Below are 25688 nucleotides of genomic sequence, written 5' to 3'. Positions count from 1 at the left end.
CGAGGAATCCTTTTTTTGCATAGTGCCAAAGTTTGGATTTTGGGGTAACTAAACAAGGGCTAGAGTAGTGTTTAGGCCCAAACGTAACACCATTGCACCACAGTGGTCCGTGGATGGTTCTAGAATTTCGAAATCCTTCCGCCCCTGCCCTGGTCGTGTCGTGCGTGACGTGGACACGTGGTCTTTCCTTCTTTCCCACGCTACAAGAAAGAAAACCAGAGGCGCCCCCGTTCCGCCTTCCCCAAATCATTTTGTTTCCCACGGCGCAAGAAAGAATAAACAAGACAACAAGCTCAGCTTGAGGGCTCCTCTCCCATTCCAATTGCCAATTCACCATCCACCGCCACGCCAGCTACCTGGCCATCGCTCTCTGGCAAGCGGTGGCGGCAGCCCGCTGCGCCCAAAAAGCCCCCCCTGCAGCAGCTTCCACCCCCCTGCCTGGCCCGGACACGCAGGCACATGCAAATACCTTTTTGCCCCCAAAGTCTACCCTTAACATGCGTTCATCTGCCCCCGTTTGCCCAGCCCACTCTCACTTTCTCAATCTTTCATTCACCAACCACTTAGGTAACACGCGTCCATGATCTGGATGGGCACCTTAATGAACTTGGGCTCACGCCTGAGTAGCCGAAATAGCATCTCCCCTTGCTCCAGCGGCGTGAGTGCCTTCCCCGGCCCGTCGATGGGCAGCACCTTGTTGGTCCTATCCTCATCGTAGATACAGTCGACAATGAAGGAGGCATGGTCCTCCTCGTTGATGAGCTTGCGGGCACAGAGCATGTCATCGCCGAACTTGATGTATGGCTGGTTGTTCTTGGCGATGTTGACCTGGCCACCGAGGTTCTTGAAAAATACCGTGGAGCGATGTTGGGCCCCTACTTTAGGGTCCTTTGTGCATTATGTATTAGTCATTGGATCAATAGCTTATATGCACAATTCGAACAATATTGATATAAAAACCATACTTTTTATTCCTAGAGGGGAAAACACATTACAAAGTTTATATTTACATAGTTGGGCCATAGGCCTTAAGATATATATTAGAGTTTTATCACAGCGGTCATACGTCGTTGTGGCTTCATTCCTACAGGCAACTTGGAGTGTGGATGTAAACCTTAGACTTATTCCTATATCTCAATCCTAACGCAGTTCCTTTGGAGTAGTCATACGGCTCCATCTTCATGTACACGTCCATTGTCCTTTTCCTTGCGTAACTTGGATAATTCCATTGTCATTATATGCTCCTGTAGCTTTCTTCCTAAAAACATAGAATGGAGAGGATTGAGTACACAGAGTACTCAGCAAGCCCTAACTTTGGGTAAAGTGGGGTGAATGGCGAAGGCTATGTGGAGGTGGTTTATGGTGGTGGAGTTGTATTTGGTGAGAGAGGGTGGAGGTGGTTTGAGTAGTATTTGGCTAGAGTTGAGTGGTATATAAATGAGAGGTTGGGCCCTAGGAGAGTATTAGTCATTCTCGCTAGTTCCCGGGGTTTATGTTGTAACTTACCAGATTAGTGGGTTCCAACTTACCAGATTATCACAATTTTCTTTCATAAAACATCTAATCATTTGAATCTCATCCCAGCGATTGCCCATTCCAAGGACGTGGATGTTCGAATAGATTTGATACACTCTGCAGAGGTTGTACAAATTTTTCCACAAGATATGCACAGTCCGACACCATCGTTATGGCTTAGATAGGCCTAACGAGACCCCGTACCCTGATGGAATGACCTCAGGCATCCATACAATACTACCACGGCTTCTCAGGGGTTGGAAATACACAAGCTTAAGATGATAACAGATCATTCAATTCAAATATTCGGATGATACCACATCATCTGATCGATAACAAAGGGGGCTCGAACACAGCCAAAACAAGTGCTTTACATGGAAGATCACTTAGCATCCATGCCAACCAGACCACGGAAGATCACCCAGCTTCCGTGTCATCTCCTGATAGTCTGTTGCCAACACCGGCCTCCTAGTAATAATTGTACTCCTACCTAACATGGTGTGAGATCAAGTCTGCCCATATAGACATGTAGTTGTACGAGTTTCTAGCTAGGTGAGATGGCAAATGAATCGGTCCTTATATGACCGAAGCGAGTATCTCCCAACAGGAATTCTCACTAGGTGATCCTGCCAAGGTAATCCATACCACGTGAATTACCCCTCACTCGTTCCCATCATAAATTGGTTTTAGTTTACTAGTTTTCATTAACCACAAGGTTCATGTCCTTTGCTCATCATATCGTAAGGTTCATATCATATCACAAATACTCATTATCGTATATCATATATGCTCATTCCATAATTATTCATCATATATCACATAAGCTCTCAGTATTGATTCTCATAAGAATATCATGAATTATGTTTATTAAATATTTAATGGAAAGTGGGAGGTGGTTGGTTTTAAGGTGGAGGTGGTGGAATAGGATATTGGTGGAAAGGTGGAAGGGAGAAGTGTGTGGGTATGGTAATTTATGTGGAGGGGATGGGACAGGGGGTGTTAGGACTTGCCTCCGCTTGCTGGCGCGTACATCCATGTTTCTATGGGTCGATTCTTCTTATTCCTATGACTGCGCTCCGCGATCCCATCGGGCTCTTTCTATGTCTTCGAGTTACATTGTCTAGTTTCGTCAAATAAAGGAACATTTCAAGCAACACATGCAAGGCAATCTCAATCATTCATGGGGTCAGTCCTAGATGGGTTGGCTCCAATTGGTTGATCGGTTTACTTCTAAGTTTATCTTTATTATGTCAATTTGAAGTAAGGGTTGGATAGAGAGACTCCTTCCAACAAGGTGTGGCTTTTACTAGTTAGGTTAGAGTGGTGTGGTTATAACCGGATCATATTATTAGGTTTCACTATTATGTGAACCTGAAAGAGAAAACCTAACCAAGTCATCGTAACGACCTGTCTGACTCCTACAGATCCACCGGGGTTTAGTAGGTTATTTAGACAGGTTCATGTATATGTATTCATATACATGAAGGTGGGGTTAAGTGGTTAGGTACGTGTATATGCATTCATATACTCATACAGAGGGGGTAGGCTTAGCAAGCTTAGGTTAACGTGGGTGGTAGCTAATGTTAGCGACACATACATATATCCATAAGTATATGCCTTGGTTTAATTAAGATGAAAAGGTGGGTTTGAGGTTAGTAATACATAGGCATGACAACGCTTACACTAGTAGAGAACAGACCTTTGATCCTCGGCCAAAATGGGCTCTAGTCCCGGAATTTTTTGCCCCCGGGACTAGAAATACCTTTAGTCCCGGTTGGTGGCTCCAACCGGGACTAAAGGTCCCTGCCCAACGGCTACTGTGCCAGACAGAGGTGGCAGGGACCTTTAGTCCCGGTTGGAGCCACCAACCGGGACTAAAGGTATACTTTTACTCCCGGTTTGTGGCTCCAACCAGGAGTAAAGGTCTACTCCCGGGTCGTGGCTGCGCCCGGGGTTGGAAAGTTACCTTTAGTCCCGATTGGATCTATCAACCGGGACTAAATGTTCTCCCTTTATAAATCGGCCGTCTCCTCCTTCCTCCCCGAGCCCGAGCTCAGCACATTTTGAAGCTCACTGCAGTAGTGTTCTTGCTTCCTCCCTCCCTCCATTGTTCCTCCATCCATTCTTCGATTCCTCCGTCGATTCTTCAGTTGTAAAGGTTACCAATCTCATACTCTCATTTTTTACCATTTTCTTATGCCATTTTATTCACTATATATATTTATGGTTCTTTATTGTGGTTTTTTTTCATTTGTAAGCAATTTGAGCTCAAAATCACTTTAAGCTTGCATATTTACATGAAAGAAGGTTAAAGTATATATAAATATAAAGTTAGAAAATAGTTAGAAAATTATAGCAAATCCTTACTAGTTGAACTTGCGGACCGTGTTCAGGTCGGCGAGGATGTTCTCTGCCGAGCGGTAACGGACGTCAAGGAGGAGCTTTGATTCTACGAGGGAGAGCGATAACGGTCGTGGAAGACCGTGTTCCCTTCCTCGTAGAATCGGAGCTCTTCCTTGACCAAGTACGGTGCCGTCCGGTGGAGAAATCCTCGCCGAGCTGATCACGTAAGCAAGGTCAACTAGTACGGATGGTTATTTATTCACATGTCCCGATATCGTCGTAGTAGTCTGTCAATCACCGTACCTAAACGTAGTATATATAAATAAAAACTTAGAAAATAGTTAGAAAATTATAGAAAATCCGTACTAGTTGAACTTGCGGACCGTGTTCAGCTCGGCAAGCATGTTCTCTGTCGAGCGGTAACGGACATCAAGGAGGAGCTTTGATTCTACGAGGGAGAGCGACAACGGTCGTGGGAGACCGTGTTCCCTTCCTCATAGAATCGGAGCTCTTCCTTGACCAAGTACGGTGCTGTCCGGTGGAGAAATGCTCGCCGAGATGATCACGTAAGCAAGGTCAACTAGTACGGATGGTTATTTATTCACACGTCCCGATATCGTCGTAGTAGTCTGTTATGTGTGTACATTCCCATTCTTCTGTTAATTTGCGGAAATATCATATGAATTACTTACCTGCCGCAGTAAAAGACGAGAACACAATGACCATTAAAAATATCATTGTTTAGAGATCTAGATAATTTTATAGTTTGTTAATTTTATTTGTTTATAAAAGAAGAAATTTATAGTGTTTAAAAAATGAGTATAGAGAGTAGATGGCAACTGCTTCCGGGTCCTCGGCCTCTCATGGGTTTCCAAAGCGACTTAGGCCGGGCCTTCCTCTCATTCCATGCGGCAAGTGTCGTGATGAGATGAAGATTGTGATGGAGTACCGAGTGAAGAAGGAGGGTCCCAACAAGGATCGTATCTTCTACAAGTGTCCGGATCGCAATGTGAGTTATTTTATCGTATTTAATGATTATGGTTAGTTTATACCTATTTTCATGATGGTTGTGATTAAAGTTCTAGTTTTTTGTTTTAATTTCAGTGGGATGGCAGTGGACGATGTTCAGGCTTCTACTGGGAGGAAGAGTATGTTGAACTCGTGCAAAAATATCTTGCACAACAGGCAGATACGGCGGCTAATGAGGCAGTGATCCATCCGAAGAAGCCCAAAGATGTTGCACAATCGGGGGATTTGTCTGTTTTAGTTGAGATTGGTCGCGAAATCCTTGTGCTCCTAAAATGTATTTTAGCTTTAGTTCTTTTAGTGGTAGTTGGGATTGTCTACATTGTAGCGATGCTTTCATAAATTTGTATCTTTTGTGGTGGCACGCATGTTGTATAAATAATTAATTATGATCTAGGTTTTAATATGATATTTATGTCATGTAATGCAGATGAGCCGTCATTGGATGTATAATGCTGATCGCCGCTCACAAGAGTTCATTGACGGCGTGCATTCTTTATTACGTGCGGCCGAGACAAACAAACGCGACGGTTTCATGTGCTGCCCATGTGCCATATGTAAGAATACGGTGGAATATCCTTGCTCAAGAACTCTTCATTCACACTTGTTCAAGTCGGGTTTCATGCCAAACTATATTTGTTGGACAAAGCACGGAGAAACCGGTGTTGTAATGGAAGAAGATGAAGAAGAACAATGGGACGACAATGATATTATTCCTGATGGTGCGTGCTTCAATGATACTGCAATGGGAGAAGCTGAAGAATCGGTAGCCGCAGAAGATGAGCCGGCTGATGATCTTTGTCAGGTCATTCGTGATGCACAAAGAGAATGTGAAAGTGAAAAGGAGAAGATCAAGTTCGAGCGGATGCTAGAAGATCACAAGAAATTGTTGTACCCAACTTGTGATGCAGGGCAGAAAAAGTTGGGAACCACACTAGAATTGCTGCAATGGAAGGCAAAGAATGGTGTATCTGACAAGGGATTTGGAGAGTTACTAAAAATCCAAAAGAAGATGCTTCCGAAGTACAATGAATTGCCCGCCACTACCTACGAAGCAAAACAAGTTGTCTGTCCTATGGGGCTAGAAATAGAGAAGATACATGCATGTCCTAATGACTGCATCCTATACCATGGCAAAGAGTACGAGAAATTGGATGCATGCCCGGTATGCCATGCGTCGCGGTATAAGATCAGGCGAGATGACCCTGGTGATGTTGAGGGCGAACGTCCACGTAAGAAAATCCCTGCCAAGGTTATGTGGTATGCTCCTATAATACCACGCTTGAAACGTCTGTTCAGAAACAAAGAACATGCAAAATTGTTACGATGGCACAAAGAAGACCGTAAGGTAGACAATATGTTGAGACACCCTGCTGATGGGTCCCAGTGGAGAGCAATCGATAGAGAATTCCCGGAGTTTGCAAATGACGCAAGAAACTTAAGGTTTGCTTTAAGTACAGATGGTATCAATCCTTTTGGAGAGCAGAACAGTAGTCATAGCACTTGGCCTGTTACTCTAAGTATCTACAACATTCCTCCTTGGTTATGCATGAAGCGGAAGTTCATTATGATGCCTGTGCTCATCCAAGGCCCGAAGCAACCTGGCAATGACATTGATGTGTACCTGAGACCACTTATTGATGAACTTCTCATTTTGTGGAATAAAGAAGGTGTACGTGTGTGGGATGAGTACAAACAGGAACACTTTGATCTGCGAGCATTGTTGTTCGTAACAATCAATGATTGGCCTGCTCTAAGTAATCTTTCAGGACAGTCAAACAAGGGATATAATGCATGCACACACTGCTTCGGTGATATTAGAGGTGTATTCTTGAAAAAATGTCGAAAGGTCGTGTACCTTGGCCATCGTCGATTTCTTCCTGCAAATCACCCCGTAAGAAAGAAAGGTAAGCATTTTAAAGGGAAAGCAGACCACCTGACCAAGCCTCGCAACCAAACCGGTGAGGATGTACTCGATATGGTCAATGATGTGAAAGTCGTCTTTGGAAAAGGACGTGGAAGCCAACCTATTCCGAAAGACGCTAACGGTCACGCACCCATGTGGAAGAAAAAGTCCATATTTTGGGACCTACCCTATTGGCAAGTCCTGGAGGTCCGTAGCTCGATCGACGTGATGCACCTGACGAAGAATCTTTGTGTGAACCTGCTAGGCTTTATGGGTGTGTATGGAAAGCCTAAGGACACATTTGAAGCACGACAGGACCTGCGTTGTTTGAGAGAAAGAGACAACCTGCATCCAGAGAAGACAGATGATGGACGCCATTACTTACGTCCTGCTAGCTACACTCTAAGCAAAGAGGAGAAGGAAATCATGTTTGAATGCTTAAACAACATCAAGGTACCATCTGGATTCTCCTCGAATATAAAGGGTATTATAAATGTGACAGAGAAGAAATTCTGTAACTTAAAGTCCCATGACTGTCACGTTCTCATGACGCAATTACTTCCAGTTGCCTTAAGAGGAATTCTACCTCCAAATGTACGTCTAGCCACCGTAAAGCTATGTGCATTCCTCAATGCAATTTCTCAGAAGGCAATTGATCCAACTGATCTAGCTAAACTACAGAATGATGTGGTTCAATGTCTCGTCAGCTTTGAGTTAGTGTTCCCTCCTTCCTTCTTTGATATTATGACACACCTCCTAGTTCACCTAGTCAAGGAGATTTTCACTCTCGGTCCTGTGTTCCTACACAACATGTTCCCCTTAGAGAGATTCATGGGAGTCCTAAAGAAATATGTTCACAACCGTGCTCGCCCAGAAGGAAGCATCGCCAAGGGCTATGGAACAGAAGAGGTCATTGAGTTCTGTGTTGACTTTATTCCCGACCTTGACTCGATTGGTGTTCCTGAATCGAGACATGAGGGGAGACTAAGCGGAAAGGGGACACTAGGGAGGAAAACATATATTGGTACGGATGATGATTATTTCAATAAAGCGCACTACACAGTTCTACAGAACTCCTCTTTGGTAGATCCGTATATTGAGACACACAAGGATCTCTTACGATCCGAGTTTCCAGGGAAGACTGAAGCTTGGATTACGCATAAGCACATGGAAACTTTCGGCGGTTGGTTGCGAAAAAAATGTCAAGGTGATGAGAGCATCCATGAGCAACTGTATTTATTGGCTATGCAACCATCATGGCATATCGTCACATACAAAGGGTACGAGATAAATGGGAACATATTCTACACAGTAGCCCAAGATAAAAGGAGTACCAACCAAAACAGTGGTGTCCGCATAGATGCCACAGACCCGAATGGGAATAAGCAGACATATTATGGACGCATAGATGAAATATGGGAACTAGAATATGCACCTACTTTGAAGATCCCATTGTTCAAGTGCCAATGGGTCAAGGTGACCGGAGGCGGAGTAACAGTAGACAACGAGTATGGAATGACAACAGTAGACCTTAGTAATATTGGGTACAAAGACGAACCATTCGTCCTTGCCAAGGATTGGAATCAGGTGTTCTATGTCAATGATATGTCTACCAAACCAAAAAGAGGGAAAAACGATAATGACTCAACCAAAGAGCCAAAGCGCCACATAGTTCTTTCAGGGAAAAGAGTCATCGTGGGAATTGAGGACAAGTCGGACATGTCAGAAGAATATGAAAAGGATGACCGAATTCCGCCCTTCAAAGTGAACAAAGACCCTAGCATCTTGGTAAATGATGAGGACACTCCATGGTTACGAAGCGATCATAACCAAGGGACATACGTAAAGAAGAAGTTCACTGCTGTGCCCACTTGATGATATAGTGATTTAATATAGTGTGTGTTTGAGATATTATGTAATAATTGTGAATTCAGATGTTTATTATGTCATATTTCAAATTAAATCAATGTTTGATTTGGTGGGATTTCTCTCTCAAAAAGGTAAATTAGGATACTGAGTGATGAAAAATTAAAATATTAACGTTAAAATGATGTGAAAACAAATTTCCTGTCCAAAACCAATAATTTTAATAATTTTAATTAAACACTACATTTTTGCATTAACGAAATAATAAATATTAGTTACATTATGTTTTATAATTCTAACAAAAATAAAAAAAGTTAGGTTATCGATTTTTCCTATGTGCAATAAACAAAAATAAAATTCATATTTTTAACAAAATAATTTTATGCCTTTTATTTAATTTACTATGTATTTAATAAAAACTATTGCATTTCTATTGTATTTAACAAGACTATTGCTTAAAACAGGAGGGAAACGAAACTGCAGGCCACCTTTACTCCCGGGTGGGAAGCCCACCCGGGAGTAAAGGTGGGCTGCAGTTTCGTGGCCCGCCAAAAAAAAGCCTTTACTCCCGGTGCGTGTTACCAACCGGGAGTAAAGGTATACCTTTACTCCCGGTTGGTAACACGCACCGGGAGTAAAGGCACCTTTACTCCCGGTTGGTAATACGCACCGGGAGTAAAGGGTTTTTACTCCCGGTTGGTGGCTGGCACCGGGAGTAATTCTCCTCTGCTATATAACCTCCAGCGCCTGGCAGATCGATCTGCTCGTCTTCTTCCTCGTCGAACACCGCCGCCCTCTTCTTCGACCTCGCGCCGCGTCCGTTCGCCTTCCGTGACACCGGCGCCGCCGTCTTCTTCCTCGTGCGGCCTCCACCGCGCGCGCCCGTGCCCCTCCTCCGCGCTTGCCCGTGGCCCTCCACCGCGCCCTCCTCCGCGCCCGAGGCCCTCCACCGCGCGTTGCCCCACCGCGCCGGCCCTCGAGGCCCTCCAGTACGTACACTGCCGAGCTTCGAGGTGATATATTCGTCGATCTCTTTGTACATTCGTCCGAGCCCTCCACTGCCGAGTTATAGATCACGTCGAAAACTACAACTTTGGTGTAAGCCATGTGTCAACGGTCGAGGTCGATTGAAAATTCCAAATTTTGAATCACAAAATCTGTAGAAACTAAAAATGAATATTTGGAACTCTAAATGATTTTAAATAAAAACATATCTTAAGGCAAGTTTTGAATATTTGGAACTCTAAATGACAAGTATAATTAAGGATCACCAATGAAATTACTTTAGAAATTAATTAGATCGATGTAAATCCATGGCTTGTATAATAAACACGCTATATATTATTTGGAAACAACGCTACGAACCATCCGCTAATGATCCAGCCCATCAACCGCCATATATTCATCACTATATGATATGCCATTATTTCAAGATGCAGTTTCAATAGAAGAATTTTTTCTATCTTCATAGATCAATGTTTGTTAACGAAATTTTATCCAAATATATTCATGTAGGGTCTTTTTTTTTGAAGGATTTGTTGTAGGATATATAATGGTCAAATAGGAACTCAATTTTGATACCCAGTTTATAAACTAAGCGTTTTTTAGTTTATCAAAAATATCACATGTTTCTTCATTTGTGAACTTTGAATATACAGATATAATATATTAATGTTGCTAAAGTAATATGAGCATTACATATTTTTTTCCGGGAAGACTATCTTCAAACTTTATATCATAGCATCAGAGATCGCCTGTAGAAGAAGAAAATAAATTCTTATCATTTCGGAAATAGTAATGGTTATATGAGCAATAAGACACATATACTTACATTTCATAATGACTTATACTTATATTATTAACATAGAATTTTCTCATATGATGAATGACTACATGGTTGATCACATGGTACATAGGATCACAACATCACGCACCGACACCGCCCCGGCCCGCCTCACGTCGTCGTCGTCGTCAGCACGCCGGCCCGCCTCACGTCATCGTCGTCAGCACACCGGCCACCGCGCCGACACGTATATATACGTCATTTGTATTCATATGCATTTCGTCCATGCGTTTCTATGTATACGGCGGAGCACCGCCGCCCTCGTTCACCCATGTGTACAGACATATATACGGCGGAGTGGAGCACCGCCACTCTTGTCACACCGCCCTTTCTCGTGCCCTAATTCGCCCTAGTACCGACGTAGTTCGTCCTAGTGTGGCGAATTGCGTCCGTGATCGAGGGGCAAGATTTAATAATGCATATTGTTTGTAGATTTTACGCATGTAATAAGCAAAGATTTGACGTACTATATATTGGTTTTGTTTTTTGAAGCTAGATGGCCGACCCGAGAAATATGGATGAGGAGGAGTTGATGATGAATTTGATCAACACTGGCACTCAAGTTGCCGGCGATGATGGTGCTAAAAATAACGTGCAAGAGGATGTAGATGACGGGAGTCAGTACTTAGCTCTTGAACAAAATGAGCAACAACATATTGGCCAAGTATATATTTTTTATTATTAGCTATATATATATTATCATATGTCTTATGTGTGCTCATGACATTAAAAATAATGTTTATGTTTTGTAGCCCTCTGGATCGACATCAACAACTACAACGAAGAGTAAAAATGTTCGAGGTCCCAAAAAGCCATTGGAGGGTCGCTTCATCATCTCGGAGTTCAATGTGGATACAGGAGAACCGGGGGGGCCGAATAAAATGAAATTTGTGCACCACTGTGGTTACCTTGTACGGGACCGGCTCCCGATTAGTACCCGTGAATGGAAGAAGAAGACCAATGCTCCTCATATCAGTTTTGTCTCCGATCGTGACAAGGCGTTAATTTGGAATGATGTCTTGGTACATTTCACGCTCCAAACAGATGATTATGATGATATAATAGATGGTGATGAATTGAAGGAGCGAGTTAGGGATTGGGCAATGAAGAAGATGGCCACCCAGTTTCAGACTTGGAAGAAACACCTATACACGACGTATGTCAAGAAGAACATAGCACCAGATTTTACTGTCCCAGGCCCGATCTCAAAGCAGAGGCCCTATTGGGATGAGTTTGTACAGTACAAGACTTCAGAAGAGGGTGTGAGTCGGGTGATAAAGAACCAACGTAATGCCCAACAGAAGACATACCACCATACCTTGGGATCAGGTGGCTACCCGACTGCCATTAAGAAGTGGAACAAAATGGAAGCAGACCTTCTTGCCAAGGGTATCTGACCAGAATCACTCGAGTGGGGAGAACGTGCAAAGAATTGGTTTTTTGCTCATGGGGGAACACTAGACCAGGAGACAGGGAAGTGCGTTTATGGCGCAAGACTGCAAGAAGCAGCAGAAAGATTGTTTTATGCTCAGAGAGCTACTGCTAGTGGTGCGTTCAGGCCCAACAGAGAGAAGGATGAGCTGACATACGCCATCGGGACTATTGAACATGGTGGTCGAACTAGAGGCAAAGGAAGTGTCTCGTGGGAGCATGGATTCCCTCAGGACAGACCTTCCTACAGAAGTCGCCAGAGAAAGAAGGAAGAAGAGGCACACCGGCTCCAGAGGTTGGAGGAAGCGGTGCGTGAAGCACAGGAGCGGGAAAAAAACCTTGAAGCGAGAATGCAGGAGGAAATCAAAAGGCAAGTGCAAATAGCAGTGAGTGCAAGCAAGCAGGCATCAGAGCCAGGAATCAACATTAGCCAATCTGTTCAGTTGAAAAGCAGCTGCGCTTCCACGGAGATACCAAATCAAGGGGACATAGGACTGCGCTTCCCTGTGGATGACGTCACTGAACCTTGTACAACGTGTGAGCTACACATTCCGAAGGAGAATTCCACAATCAAGGTGGCTATCGGTCTTGTTAATCCTATCGACCGAACCAAGACACCAAGGATTCATGGGAATATAATCCAAGAAGGATATGCCACCATCTCGGTAGATAAAGCTGAAAAAGGTTTTAGTGATTTGCCTCTTGACATTCCTGGAGGTGATGGCGAGAAGACTCTAGGAGAAGCGGAGAAGACATTCATTCTATGGCGCAAGCGCTACATCATCATTCCAGGGATGTCGGCTCCACCTCCTTCTGAACTACCTCACCATAGGTACGTGCGGATGAAAACACTACATCATTAATTTGTATTGGCTTAAATAATTAACAATCTGCTCATAATAATATGTCATTCCTTTTTTTGTAGCAGATCCTCCCCCAACCTAAATCCAATTGTTCAATCGCCAGATCATCATAGTGCTCTGTACGATGACATTGTGTTGGAAGACGAGGCTGCATCCACACCCTCTCCAAGGAGGTCTCCAACGCCACAGCCGCCACCTCCAAGGAGGTCTCCAACGCCGCTGCCAACACCTCCAAGGAGGTCTCCAACGCCGCTGCCAACACCTCCAAGGAGGTCTCCAACGCCTCCCCCGCCCCCGCCTACCAAGAAGCCTAGCAAGAGGCCAGCCCCTCAAACGAAGAATCAGTCCCCGCCTGCAAAGAAAGCCACCGTGAAACCAAGGGCTATTCCCAAAATAATATCTGAAGAGAAGGAAGAAGGAACTGATGCATATAAAAAAGACATGTCTAGATTCTATGACAAACTTAAAATGAATCAAGAAGCAAGGAGAAACCCAGAGAAACCGTACTTCTTCGTAGCTCCGGATATTTTAAGAAAAAAGGTGACTTCTTACCAGCATCAACAGCGGGAATCTCGTAAGCCGTCCAAATCAACGTTATCAGACTATGACCGCACTCTCACCAAGTCAATTGAGGCGGCACAGAAAAAGAAGCGGGCAGGGAAAGGAGTTGCCCAACTCGGACAACAAGTGCACCAATCAATCCCCCCGCTAGTTGTTGGTAATGAATATGGTTCGAATTTAGGATTAATGCATCAGGCAAACATACCTCCGGATGTCGATTTGGATCACCTTGGTGAATTTCTTGATGAGACTGGTCTCGACCTTTACCAGATGTTTGGTGATGGAAACATTGAGAGTGCGGCGGAGGTTGATATTTGGAAGAAAAAATTTGTACTAGGCCAGAGTCTATACAACCCTCAAGCCTTATCTGATCTGGGGACGCAAATGTACCTGCTAAACAAGTGGTACATGCAGGCGTCTACCAGTGGAGACTTCTGCGTTGGTGTCAGAATTAGAGACGAACAGTGGTTCCGTGGCGATGATGTTATGTATGTTGACTTTGCAGAATTTCATCAACTATGCCACCTTACCTCTCTGGACAAAGTTATCATTAGCTGCTATTACCTGTAAGTAATAATTCTTTCGATCTATTATTAAACTCATCATATGTGTGTATATGCATATAAATTATCCTAACAAGTACTATATATATGCAGATTTACAATGACAGAGCTCAAAAAGGAAGGCTGCAATGAAATTGGTTTTGTTGATCCCCATATAGTATTCAAAGACCCAATTACTCCAATGACTAATTGGAAGTCTGAGTCAGAGAGTAACCTCATGAACTTCTTAGTGAACCAACGCCACAAGAAGGATATACTCTTTCCCTATAACTTCAAGTGAGTGTTAATCATGTCGATCATAGCCTTAATGGCTCATATGTTGATTCTAGTTAATTAATGAGTGTTATGCGTTATATCCTATAAACACATGCAGCAATCACTGGATATTGATGGACATCGATCTGGTGAAAAGTCACTTGATAATCTATGACTCGATGAGAAAACCACAACAAGACTACCAAGATATGATAGATATTATCCAGAGGTAATTTCGGGATCTCTAGCAACTATATATACACACAAACATGATGATTAACTATATCTGATGACGTGGCAAATTTTTTATTGGGCAGTGTTTGGAAAACCTTTATTGAGAAGCAACACATGGAAAAATGCAAAGCGCCACTGAATGTAATCCCATTGAAAGTAAGTCCCCTGAATCGCATCATCTTTATTAATTAAACATATAGCTTTCACCGGATCACCAGATTGGATGACAAATCTTTTTCTCGTAAAGTGGTGTCTGAGGCAGGAACAGGGGAACAACTACTGTGGTTACTATGTTTGCAAGTTTATCAAGGTGCTCTCCCAAAGAACTCCTACAGAGAGACTCAAAGTACGTTAAAAATACACTATATATTCATTTAATTATTATTATTGATTGTGTTACTATGTCTTTATATATATATGTACATATATTAATTTATTTTCCTTTAATTCAAACCTGTAGACTCGATGGTTGGAGGAAAAGGTCATACGGCAAGACCAAATCAAAGCAATTCAAGAGTCTATAGCCGGATTTTTTAATGAGCAAGTCATCGATTCCAAGGGCGAGTTCTACTTCGACCCAACACTGCCATTGAAGCCAAGCTAGAGGATGAGAAGAAACTTGTTATGTCACAACAACTATAATGCAATCTTTTGTAATATATGCACATGAAATAATATAATGTAAAATACACATATGCATGCATGCATGTAAATATATATATGATGCATGCATATATATATATATATATATATATATATATATATATATATATATATATTTCTATGCTTGAATTGTGTGATTTAATACGTTCATTGTGCTTGAACCGAAACATACTATATGCGCATATAAATGTATAATTAGCAGCGTACAATACGACTTCGAAAACCTATTTTGAAAAGAAAACAAAAAAATGAAAAGAAAAGAAAAAAGAAAAAAACCTTTAGTCCCGGTTCGTATTACCAACCGGGACTAAAGGTGCCGGCCATCGTGGCATGTCAGGAGGCACCTTTAGTCCCGGTTGGTGTTACCCACCGGGACTAAAGGTCCTCCTTTAGTCCCGGTTCCTGACCCGGGACTAAAGGACCCCCCCTTTAGTCCCGGATGCTTGCTCCCGGGTGGGGAACCGGGACTAGAGGGGGTTCCCCACCGGGAGTAAAGCTCGGTTCTCTACCAGTGTTAGTACACATATATGTGCGCGTATATATATATACTCACCAGGCATGCCTATGCATGAGTGCTATCTATTATGCTATGTGTGTGTATATTCGAGTATTTACGTACGTGTTAAAGTGTACGCGTATACGCGAATATATGGTGCTAACAGGCGTTAGTGGATGGGTGTAAATATGGGTTATTGTTAATATAAATGAAACAGAAAACAAACAACTAGAATTTAAATGGGCACCAAATGATAGAGCAAAGGATATGAATAGACAGGGCTTGATTTTTGAGGATTTTTGGTGGAAGAATCATGGGATTTGGATTTAGGGTGGAAGAGATATGATTTATCAAAGATTTAATATGAGACGATATTTGGAATATATTTTGGAAATTATTTCTGGAAATTAGGGTAATGAAAATGATTTGGAAAGGCTTGGGTAGGTTCTGGGGTGTACCTAGTTTATTTAGGAATTTTCTGTGTAGGTAAAATGGAATTTAGCCTCTCTGTGTACACTCTCGGGGTGTACCTAGCATTTTTTCCAGCACAGGGGCTGACCTATCGTCCCCAGTCGGATGCGGGCCTGGCCTGGCACTGTTGTGTGAACCTGGTCCGCACTATGCCGTGCACCCGTTCTCTTTTCCATTGGTCTATGTGAACCGTGTCCATGTAAAATGGGGGAGAGTGGATGTGGGTTTGCTATGGCTGCCGTGTGGGGCCCGAGCGGTGACGTGGTGCCTCTCCATTGGCCAAAGCGACGTGGCCAGGTAATCGACTTCGGATGCCGCGGCCGTCCTCATCCATTCGGAAGATGGAGAGGAGAGAGAGAGGGCGGGAGAGGGAGAGCAGAGCAATCAGAGATGGAGAGACAGACCAGAGAGAGAGAGAGAGAGAGAGATAGCAGATGGAGAGAGAAGGAGAGAGCAGAGCGGCGGCGGGGGCAGGGAGAGCAGAGCGGCAGCGTCGTGGCGCTCGGCCTTAGCGCGGAGTCGCTCGGGAGGCAGGGCGGGCGTAGCCTTATCACCGGCGGCGTTGGGCTCCAGAACTCGGCGCGCCCGGCGAGCTCGAGTGGCTGGAAGAGGAAGTAAAAGGACCGAGCTCTTCAGGCCACGGCGAGTCCACCGGCCGGCTATTTATAGCCGAGATGAGGCGATGGTAGTGGAGATATTTTGGGCAGCCATGGTAGAGGAAGGCGGTGGCGGCAAAATATCTCGGCGGTCGTGCTTCACGTGCTCGGATGTGGTGGCAGCGGGGTGTCGCGAAGGTTCGGAGGGGAGGACAGGTGGTTCCTTTTAGGATAGTTAGGCCCAATGGTCTAACTGGGCCCTGTTCTCGTGCCCTGATCGGGGGCGCCCAATCCTACATGGTTGGTGGGCCCCCGTCGCACAGCGCTATAAAGAAAGGTGGGGGCCGGGGCTCGCAGTACGAGGTTCACCGCGCCGCCAGTCACCCCACCGACATCCTAACCTAGACCCGATCAAAAGAAGGGGCGCTGCCAGCGACAGGAAGCACCACCGACGCCGGCAACACCATCGAGATGCACACGCCGCCGCCGAGGACGCCACAACGCCGACTCCCTCTCCACCAAACGTCGCTGCCGGCGCGCAGATGGCGTCCATCAACAAAGCCCCGGCCGGAGCTTCAACAACTACGGCATTCGATGGTTTGCTACCTATCACCTCTCTCTCTCTCTATGTGAAACCCGAACATCTATTACTACAATGCTAAGTATCCCGATCCGATGAATATGCCTAAACCGAAAGCTAACAATGGTACCAAAGCCGTGGTTCAACAAGAAATCAGATCGGGAAAGTGAATCCGACCGATCTGATGCGGATCGGGAAAGAAAATAGAAAACCGAACCCTAAGACCTAACCCTAATTCCCCAAATCAAATCTGAAGAAGGGATTGAAGAAGGGAAAAGGGGAGGGTCGGATTCCGAGAACCCTAGACGCAAATCCGAAAGAGAGAAAAAGGGGAAAAAGAAAGAAGAAGGGTCGAACCCTAACCCTAATCCCAGTTTTTCCATTCGGATGAACGAAAAGAAAGAAATAAAAAGCAAAGAAAACGAATCGGCAAGAACAAACCCTAACCCGAATCAGCAAGAACAAACCCTAAACCTAACCCTAGTTTTTTCCCCATTCGGATAAACCCAAAAAGAACAACTCAAAGAAAGAAAGGTTAAAGTAGGGGTAGGGTTAGGGTGCGTCGGATGAACTTTCACCGGCGCGGAAGAAGAAGAGCCGAACCGGTTTTTCGCCGGTGCAGGAGAAGAAGCGCCGATTCGGCTCGCTGCTCGCTGGGCTCAGCCAAGGGGCACCGCGGCTAGGCCACTCGACGGCGGCGTGCTCACCTGTTGGGGAGCACGCGCGTCGGTGAGGGGGCCGGCGACGGCGCCATGGGAGTGCCCGTTCCTTCGCTCTCGGTCACTTGGTTGCGCTGCGACTGAGAAAGGAGAAGAGAGAGAGCAGTGAGGCGAAGAGAGAGAGAGACCGAATGAAATGACCTAGGGTTTGCTCGATCGGGCGCGGCATTGCGGGTTTTATACTCGGCGAAACGTGCGCCTGGCCGTCGGATCGAGACGGACGCTCGAGATGCGCTGGGCCAAATCGAGGCCCAGGCGGGAGTGCGCTGCCGAGGCGCTTTGCCAGCCCAGGCCCAGGTTGCGGCCTAGGTGCGGCCTGGGCGAGCGCTCGGACGCTGGGCCGTCTTGGGCCGCTGCAGCGCGCGATGCTGGCCGGGCCGCGCTGCTAGGCCGAGCCGGTTTTTCAGCGCGGTTTGGGCCGCGCTGGGCTGAAAATGAAAGAAGAAGAAAAATTTTTCTTATTATTTTCCAGGAGCAATGTGAAATGCATATTTTGATGAATTTGAATGATTTTGATACAATTTTCTGTGCAAATTTTATCCAACGATATTTTGCTCAGAAAACAATGAATTTTTTAGTGCTTCTGGAAAATAATAATATGAAAGATTATTAAAGTTTCCGCTGTGCATGATAATTATTGTTCTCTTTGATTAAATTTGAACCAACGTGATAATTTAATTTTAAGAGAAATGAATTTTTGATAATTTTGATGCGATTATGATATTGTTATTTTCTGACCAACGTTGTTAATAACAATATTATAATTTTTGATCCATGAGAAATTGTGCATTAATTTTACTTCTGCCCAACGGTGATGTAAAATGTTTGCATGGATGAATTATAAGTTTTAATTTGACCAACGTTGAGTTAAAGCATGGAATTTTATGTATAAATGTTTCTTACTTACTCTGGTATGATTTCAGGAGGCAAATGCATTGTGAACATTGCCAACATCCCGACACTCAACGGAACCCATCACCGTGTGTGGCAGGAGAAATATGAATTGGAACTTACGTTGGGAGAGGTCGATTTTGCCATCACCTCACCGTGTCCTACTGAGCCAGAGGACCCGGTGAGAGGTGACAATGAATCTGACGCTAATTTCGCTTCTCGAAAGCGTGATCATGCTGAAATAAGAATGAAATATGACCTTGAACATAGGCAATGGACTCTCTCTAACCGCAAGTGCCTATTGGTAGCCAAAGCCACCATAGAAGAACAGATAAGGGGCTCAATCCCTGAATGTGCTACTGTTAAAGAATATCTTGAGAAAATCAAGAGTCAGTTTACTGGGTCTACCAAGGCCATAGCAAGTTCACTGATTAAGAAGCTTGTGAATGAGAAATTCACTGGTGGTAGCATAAGAGAGCACATTTTGAAGATGAACACTACGGCATCCAAGCTAAAAGAAATAAATTTGAAGGAGGAGGATTTCCTGATTCATTTGATTTTTGCTTCTTTGCCAAAAGAATATGACACCTTCATTGTGAACTATAATATGCAGCCTGAAAGATGGGGCATAGAAAGACTCATCTCAATGTGTGCTCAAGAAGAGGAGAGGATAAAGTCCTCATAAGGTGAATCTGCTCATTTTGTGAAGGACAACAAAAGAAAGAACTTTAATGGCAAGAATTCTAAACCACAAGGGAAACCTAAGTGGGATAAGACCTCTTCCTCCAGTTCACAGGGAAAGAAACCCCAGGATTCTGAGAATCAGCAGTATGGTGGAGCTGAAAAAGATCAGTGCAAGCACTGCTTCAAGAAGAGACACTACAAGAGGGATTATCCAGACTTCCTGAAATCTCTGCTAAAGAAAGGTGATGAATTTATTACATTTGTAGATGAATCCCTGTATTTATGTTATGATAAATCCACTTGGTGGATTGATTCAGGAGCAACTACTCATGTTGCAAATTCTTTACAGGGGTTAAGTGGGACGAGAACCTTGCAAAGAGGAGAAAGAACGATTAAAGGTGCAAATGGACTGCAAGCCAATGTTGAAGCCATTGGAGATTTTTCTTTAGAATTGAATAATGGTTTTGTACTTAGACTAAAAGAAGTACTTTATATTCCCTCTTTGCGTAGAAATTTGATAAGTGTTTTGAAACTTGATGATGATGGAATTGATTGCCATTTTGGTGATGGCAAGTGTAAGATACTGGTTAATAATAAATGTGTTGGTCTTGCCTTCCGACAAGACAAGCTTTATTTATTATCTCTTGCTGAGAATGCGAACAATGTATGTGATGAGAATGTGAATGATTCCCCATCTACGGATGTAACTAAGAAGCGGAAGAGAATTGATACTGTCTCTTCGAAATTATGGCATTGTCGCTCGGGCCATATTTCGAGGGGAAGAATGGAACGATTGGTTAAGGAATCAATTCTCCCGCACTTAGAATTTTCAGATTTAGAGCAATGTATTGATTGCATCAAAGGAAAATATGTCAAGAAAATTAAGAAAGATGCCAAACGAAGCATAGGAATTTTAGAAATAATCCACACAGATATATGTGGTCCTTTTCCTGTGAAAAGTGTGGATGGTTATGATTCATTTATAACATTCATAGACGACTACTCTCGTTATGGCAATATTTATCCAATTAAAGAAAGATCGGAAGCATTGGATAAATTCAAAATATTTAAAGCTGAAGTTGAAAATCAGCACAATAAGAAAATCAAGGTAGTACGATCAGACCGAGGTGGAGAGTACTATGGGCGACATACCCCATATGGCCAAATTCCTGGACCATTCGCAAGGTTCCTACAGGAAAATGGCATAGTTGCTCAGTACTCCACACCGGGGGAGCCTCAACAGAATGGAGTGGCTGAAAGACGTAACCGTACCTTAATGGATATGGTAAGAAGCATGATGAATTACTCCACATTACCGATTAGTTTATGGATGGAGGCACTGAAAACCGCCATTCACATACTTAATCGAGTACCAAGTAAATCGGTGCCTAAAACACTGTATGAATTATGGACAGGAAGGGAACCCTCACTTAACCATTTGCGTGTGTGGGGCTGTCCAGCTGAGGCAAAAGTGTTTAACCCAAACATAGGAAAGTTAGACTCCAAGACAGTCAGCTGCCATTTTATTGGCTATCCAGGAAGATCGAAAGGATATCGCTTCTATTGTCCTGACAGACATACGAAGATTATAGAAACAAGACACGCTGTGTTCTTGGAGGATAACATGATCAGGGGGAGCATGGTAGCACGAGAAATCAGCCTACAGGAGAAGCGGGTACATGTACCCACTCCAATGGTTGAAGAACCATTCTTCACGCTACCTGCTGCTGTTGCACCGACAGTGCAGGACACTGTAGTGCCAACACCTGTTGCAAGTTCTCCCATGGTGACAATGAATGAACATGAGGAGCCTATCCTTGAGGAACCTATAGAACCAAATGTTGCACATGAGAAAGAACAACAACAGCCAAATATGGAACAAGTGCCGGAGGCACCTAGAAGGTCTCAAAGAATAAGAAGATCAGCTATTACTGATGACTATGAAGTTTATGAAACAAAAGAATGTCAGATGGGGGATGATCCCACCTCATTTGAAGAAGCCATGAGAAGCGACCACTCATCAAAGTGGCTTAAGGCCATGGAAGATGAATTGAAATCAATGAGTACCAATAAAGTTTGGGACTTAGAAAATATTCCTAAAGGAGCCAAAATAGTAGGCTGTAAATGGGTCTATAAAACGAAATATGACTCCCAAGGGAATATAGAAAGATTTAAAGCATGACTTGTGATGAAAGGCTTCACGCAAAGAGAATGGATTGATAACAATGAGACGTTTTCTCCAGTCTCATGTAAAGATTCCTTTAGAATTATAATGGCACTTGTAGCCCACTATGATTTGGAGTTACATCAAATGGATGTAAAGACGACTTTCCTAAATGGGGATTTGGAAGAAAATGTTTATATGGCACAACCGAAAGGTATTGTTGTAAAAGGAAAGGAAAATATGGGATGCCGCCTGAAGAAATCAATCTACGGATTGAAGCAAGCTTCAAGACAGTGGTATTTGAAGTTTGATAGAACGATAAAAGGTTTTGGGTTTGAAGAAAATATTGAGGACAATTGCGTTTATGCAAAGTTCAGGAATAGAAAGTACATATTCCTAATTTTGTATGTGGATGATATCTTGCTTGCTAGTAGTGATATCAATCTACTAATGGAAACGAAGAAATTCTTGTCCTCAAACTTTGATATGAAAGATCTCGGTGAGGCCTCGTTCGTTTTGGGAATAGAGATTCACCGAGATAGGAGAAAAGGGGTTATAGGATTATCGCAAAAGGCATACATAGAAAAGGTCCTAAAGAAATTTAGTATGCATGCGTGCAGTCCTTCACCTGCTCCTATAGTCAATGGCGATAGATTTGGGGAACATCAGTGTCCCAAGAACCAATATGAAATTAACCGAATGAAAGCGGTACCGTATGCTTCAGCTGTTGGAAGTTTACAATATGCTCAAGTGTGTACACGCCCTGACTTAGCTTTTGTTACCGGGTTACTTGGCAGATATCAAAAGAATCCAGGAATTGAACATTGGAAATTAGTGAAGAAAGTCCTGCGTTATTTGTAGGGTACGAAAGGCCTCATGCTTACGTATAGAAGATCTGATACCCTGCAGATAGAGGGGTATTCAGATTCTGATTATGCGGGAGATGAAAGAAAATCCACGTCAGGATATGTATTTACTCTCGCAGGAGGGGCTATATCGTGGAAAAGCTCCAAACAAACCATAACTACATCCTCGACAATGTATGCCGAGTTTGTAGCATGCTATGAGGCAAAGGGGCAGGTGAATTGGCTGAAGAAATTCATACCCGGATTGAAAGTGATTGATGATATAAATGAACCACTGAGATTGTATTGTGATAACAATCCAGCGGTACAGTACGCTCACAACAATAGGTCAAGTGGTGCTGCCAAACACATTGACATAAAGTACTATGTTGTGAAAGATAAAGTTCGGGATCATATAATAAATCTTGAGCATATAAGTACAGAGAAAATGCTCGCGGATCCGCTCACAAAGGGCTTATCACCCAACATGTTCAGAGAACACGTAGCCGGCATGGGTTTAAGGGAAAGCCTATGATTCCCGAACATACGAAGGGCCCAAAGAAAGTTTACATTTCAAAATGGAGAAGTGTATTGTGGTTGTTAGTCTAACGGCACTAATTGCTGTGACGATGGGACAGTTCTATGCACTAATCTGTGATAAAATAGGATGGAAGCAAGAAAAATATGAATTGAAAGTTTTGAGTATGAAATTAAAGAATGAAGAATAGATGAGAGATCAAGGGGGAGAATGTTAGGATTGATCTCCGACCAGTTAGACCCAACGGCCTAACTGGGCCTTGTTCTCGCGCCCTGATCGGGGGCGCCCAACCCTACATGGTTGGTGGGCCCCCGTCGCACAGCGCTATAAAGGAAAGGTGGGGGCCAGGGTTCGCAATACGAGGTTCACCGCGCCACCAGTCACCCCATCGACATCCTAACCCTAGACCCGATCGAAAGAAGGGGCGCTGCCAGCGACGGGAAGCACCACCGACGCCGGCAACGCCACCGAGACACACACGCCGCCGCCGAGGACGCCACAGCGCCGACTCCCTCTCCACCGAATGTCACTGCCGGCGCGCAGATGGCGTCCGTCAATGAAACCCCGGCCGGAGCTTCAACAACTACGGCATTCGATGGTTTGCTACCTATCACCTCTCTCTCTCTCTCTCTCTCTGTGTGAAACCCGAACATCTATTACTACAATGCTAAGTATCCCGATCCGACGAATATGCCTAAACCGAAAGCTAACAGTTCCTGCACCCTTATCTTCTCCAGCGTCGGGACGAGATGGTGGCGGGCTCGAGGCGGCGCATAACGACGCTTGATTTCCGTCGCTGCCTCCTGGGAAGACGAAGCTGACAGTTGGGTCCCGCACGTCTGTGGGGGAAGGTCGGCTGACAGCCGGGGACGCGCTGTCTATGAGAATAGAGAAAGGGAGGCGGGCGCTCCTGCTGGGCCTGAGTCGCCGATGCCGGCCCAGGCGGGGAAGGGAAGAGGAGTGGGCCGCTGCGCCAGAAAGGAGGGGAGTCGCCGCTGCGCCTGGCCTCGTTGGGCCGAAGGCCCGGCGCTGGCCCATGCGAGGAAAAGGGCAAAAGAGAAGAGGCAGGAGGCGGGCCGCTTCACGGGCCAGGAGGAAGGGAGAGAGGGATTGAGCCCGCTGACCATTTTCCTTTTATGATTCAATTTACATTTTTCCCCGAATTAAACTAGGCCTTATTTGAGTTGGATTCAAGTTTGAATTTTAAGATGATTTGATGCTAAATGGTTTGGGATAAATCAAGGATGGTTTTTGTGGAGATATTCAAGGGAAATGATCAAGGAGTTTTGGAGAGAAGCCCTGTTCGGCTTACCCCATATTCGACTTGTTCAGCTTCTTTTTTCAGCCGGAACAGTGTTTTTCTCTCACACCAATTCAGCCGGAATAGTGTTTTTTAGCCAGTTTCAGCCAAGTTTCAGACCAGCGAACGGGGCCAGAAAGTCAAGGAGAAGTACTTTGCGCCAATAATAAATTCTAGGGCACACAAACATATAATCAATCAAACAAGCATTTCAAACATTCAAACATAAATGCACATGATGCGTTTTGATGCAAGACTTTTTGGTAAAGATTTTTAAAAGGGTTTGTGGAGATATATCTTCAAATAATTTTTGTAGAAAATAAATAGTTAAGGTTTTAATTTGTTGTAAATTTTGAAAAGTTCAATTTTTTAGTGGTTTTTATTATGATGTAAAACACGGGGTGTTACAAGCGCATGGTGCTGTAGGTGAAGGCAGGGTCCTGCACGGCCTCCGCGGTCAGCTCCTCCTTGAACTTGAGCTTGGCGCGCTGGAACTCGAGGAGCGACTTCTGGATGCAGACGGCGGAGAGGAGCATAAAGTGGGCGGCCCTAAGCCCACGCGCGGCCTGGAGCGTGGCACGATACTCGACGCGCCATGAGTCCTACACGCTGTTGCCATAGCTGGCGAGGTAGCGAACCGTGGTGTGGATGGGCCCGTGTGGGGCTAGGTCCGCGAGCAGCACGGTCGGGTCAGTGACATCAAAGAAGACGACACGGGGGGGGGGGGTAAGGTCCGTGATGACGTCGTCGGGGGAGTTGCGGCCGCCGATGCCGCTCCAAGATGGGCCCATGGTGAGCACGCGGTGGCCCCGGTGGAGGATCTCTTGGACGTGGTAGCAGTCAATGTAGATCTCTTGGACGTGGTAGCAGTCAATGTAGCCTATGGAGCCTATGATGAGGATCATGGTCACTGAGGCCGGCTGCGCATGGAAGGGCTATGTTGCCGGAGTAGGCGCGGGCGGTGAGGCCGTGGAGGATTCGAGGAGTGGGCCTCGACGGCGGGGAAGAGAGTATTTGTGCGTGCCTGTGTGTCAGGGCCAGGCCAAGTTCCACACTAGCGGGTGAAGTGGCGTGCCACGTAAGTGAAAAATGATAAAAACGCAGGGGAGTTACTATTTTCGAAGGCAATTTTGTATTTACCCATCTAAAGCTGGTAATCGAAGAGGTGGTCTCCCTCTTTTTTTTCCGACCGTACCATGTGGTACGTATTTCATTAGAAGGAAGTAGAGTTTTCAAACTTACAACATGAGGTGTCCTCCCTCTCGGTGGCAATTATTTAAAAATCCCTGTCAGTAAGCTACCTATCTCCGTGGAAGATTTGCATTGCTGCGCGCT

The 25688-nt window shown here is 44.5% G+C and overlaps 1 pseudogene; it reads right to left on the bottom strand.

The window, feature by feature from the left end:
• Nucleotides 1-552: 552 nt before the first annotated feature.
• On the bottom strand, nucleotides 553-25258 carry LOC136480113 (divinyl chlorophyllide a 8-vinyl-reductase, chloroplastic-like; annotated as a pseudogene).
• Between the last annotated feature and the right edge of the window lie 430 nt (nucleotides 25259-25688).

The sequence above is a fragment of the Miscanthus floridulus genome, chromosome 9, assembly GCF_019320115.1.
Source record: "Miscanthus floridulus cultivar M001 chromosome 9, ASM1932011v1, whole genome shotgun sequence".
Classification (NCBI taxonomy): domain Eukaryota; kingdom Viridiplantae; phylum Streptophyta; class Magnoliopsida; order Poales; family Poaceae; genus Miscanthus; species Miscanthus floridulus.
Note: the sequence above shows the minus strand (reverse complement) of the source record. Positions and strands in the feature narration are given on the sequence as shown.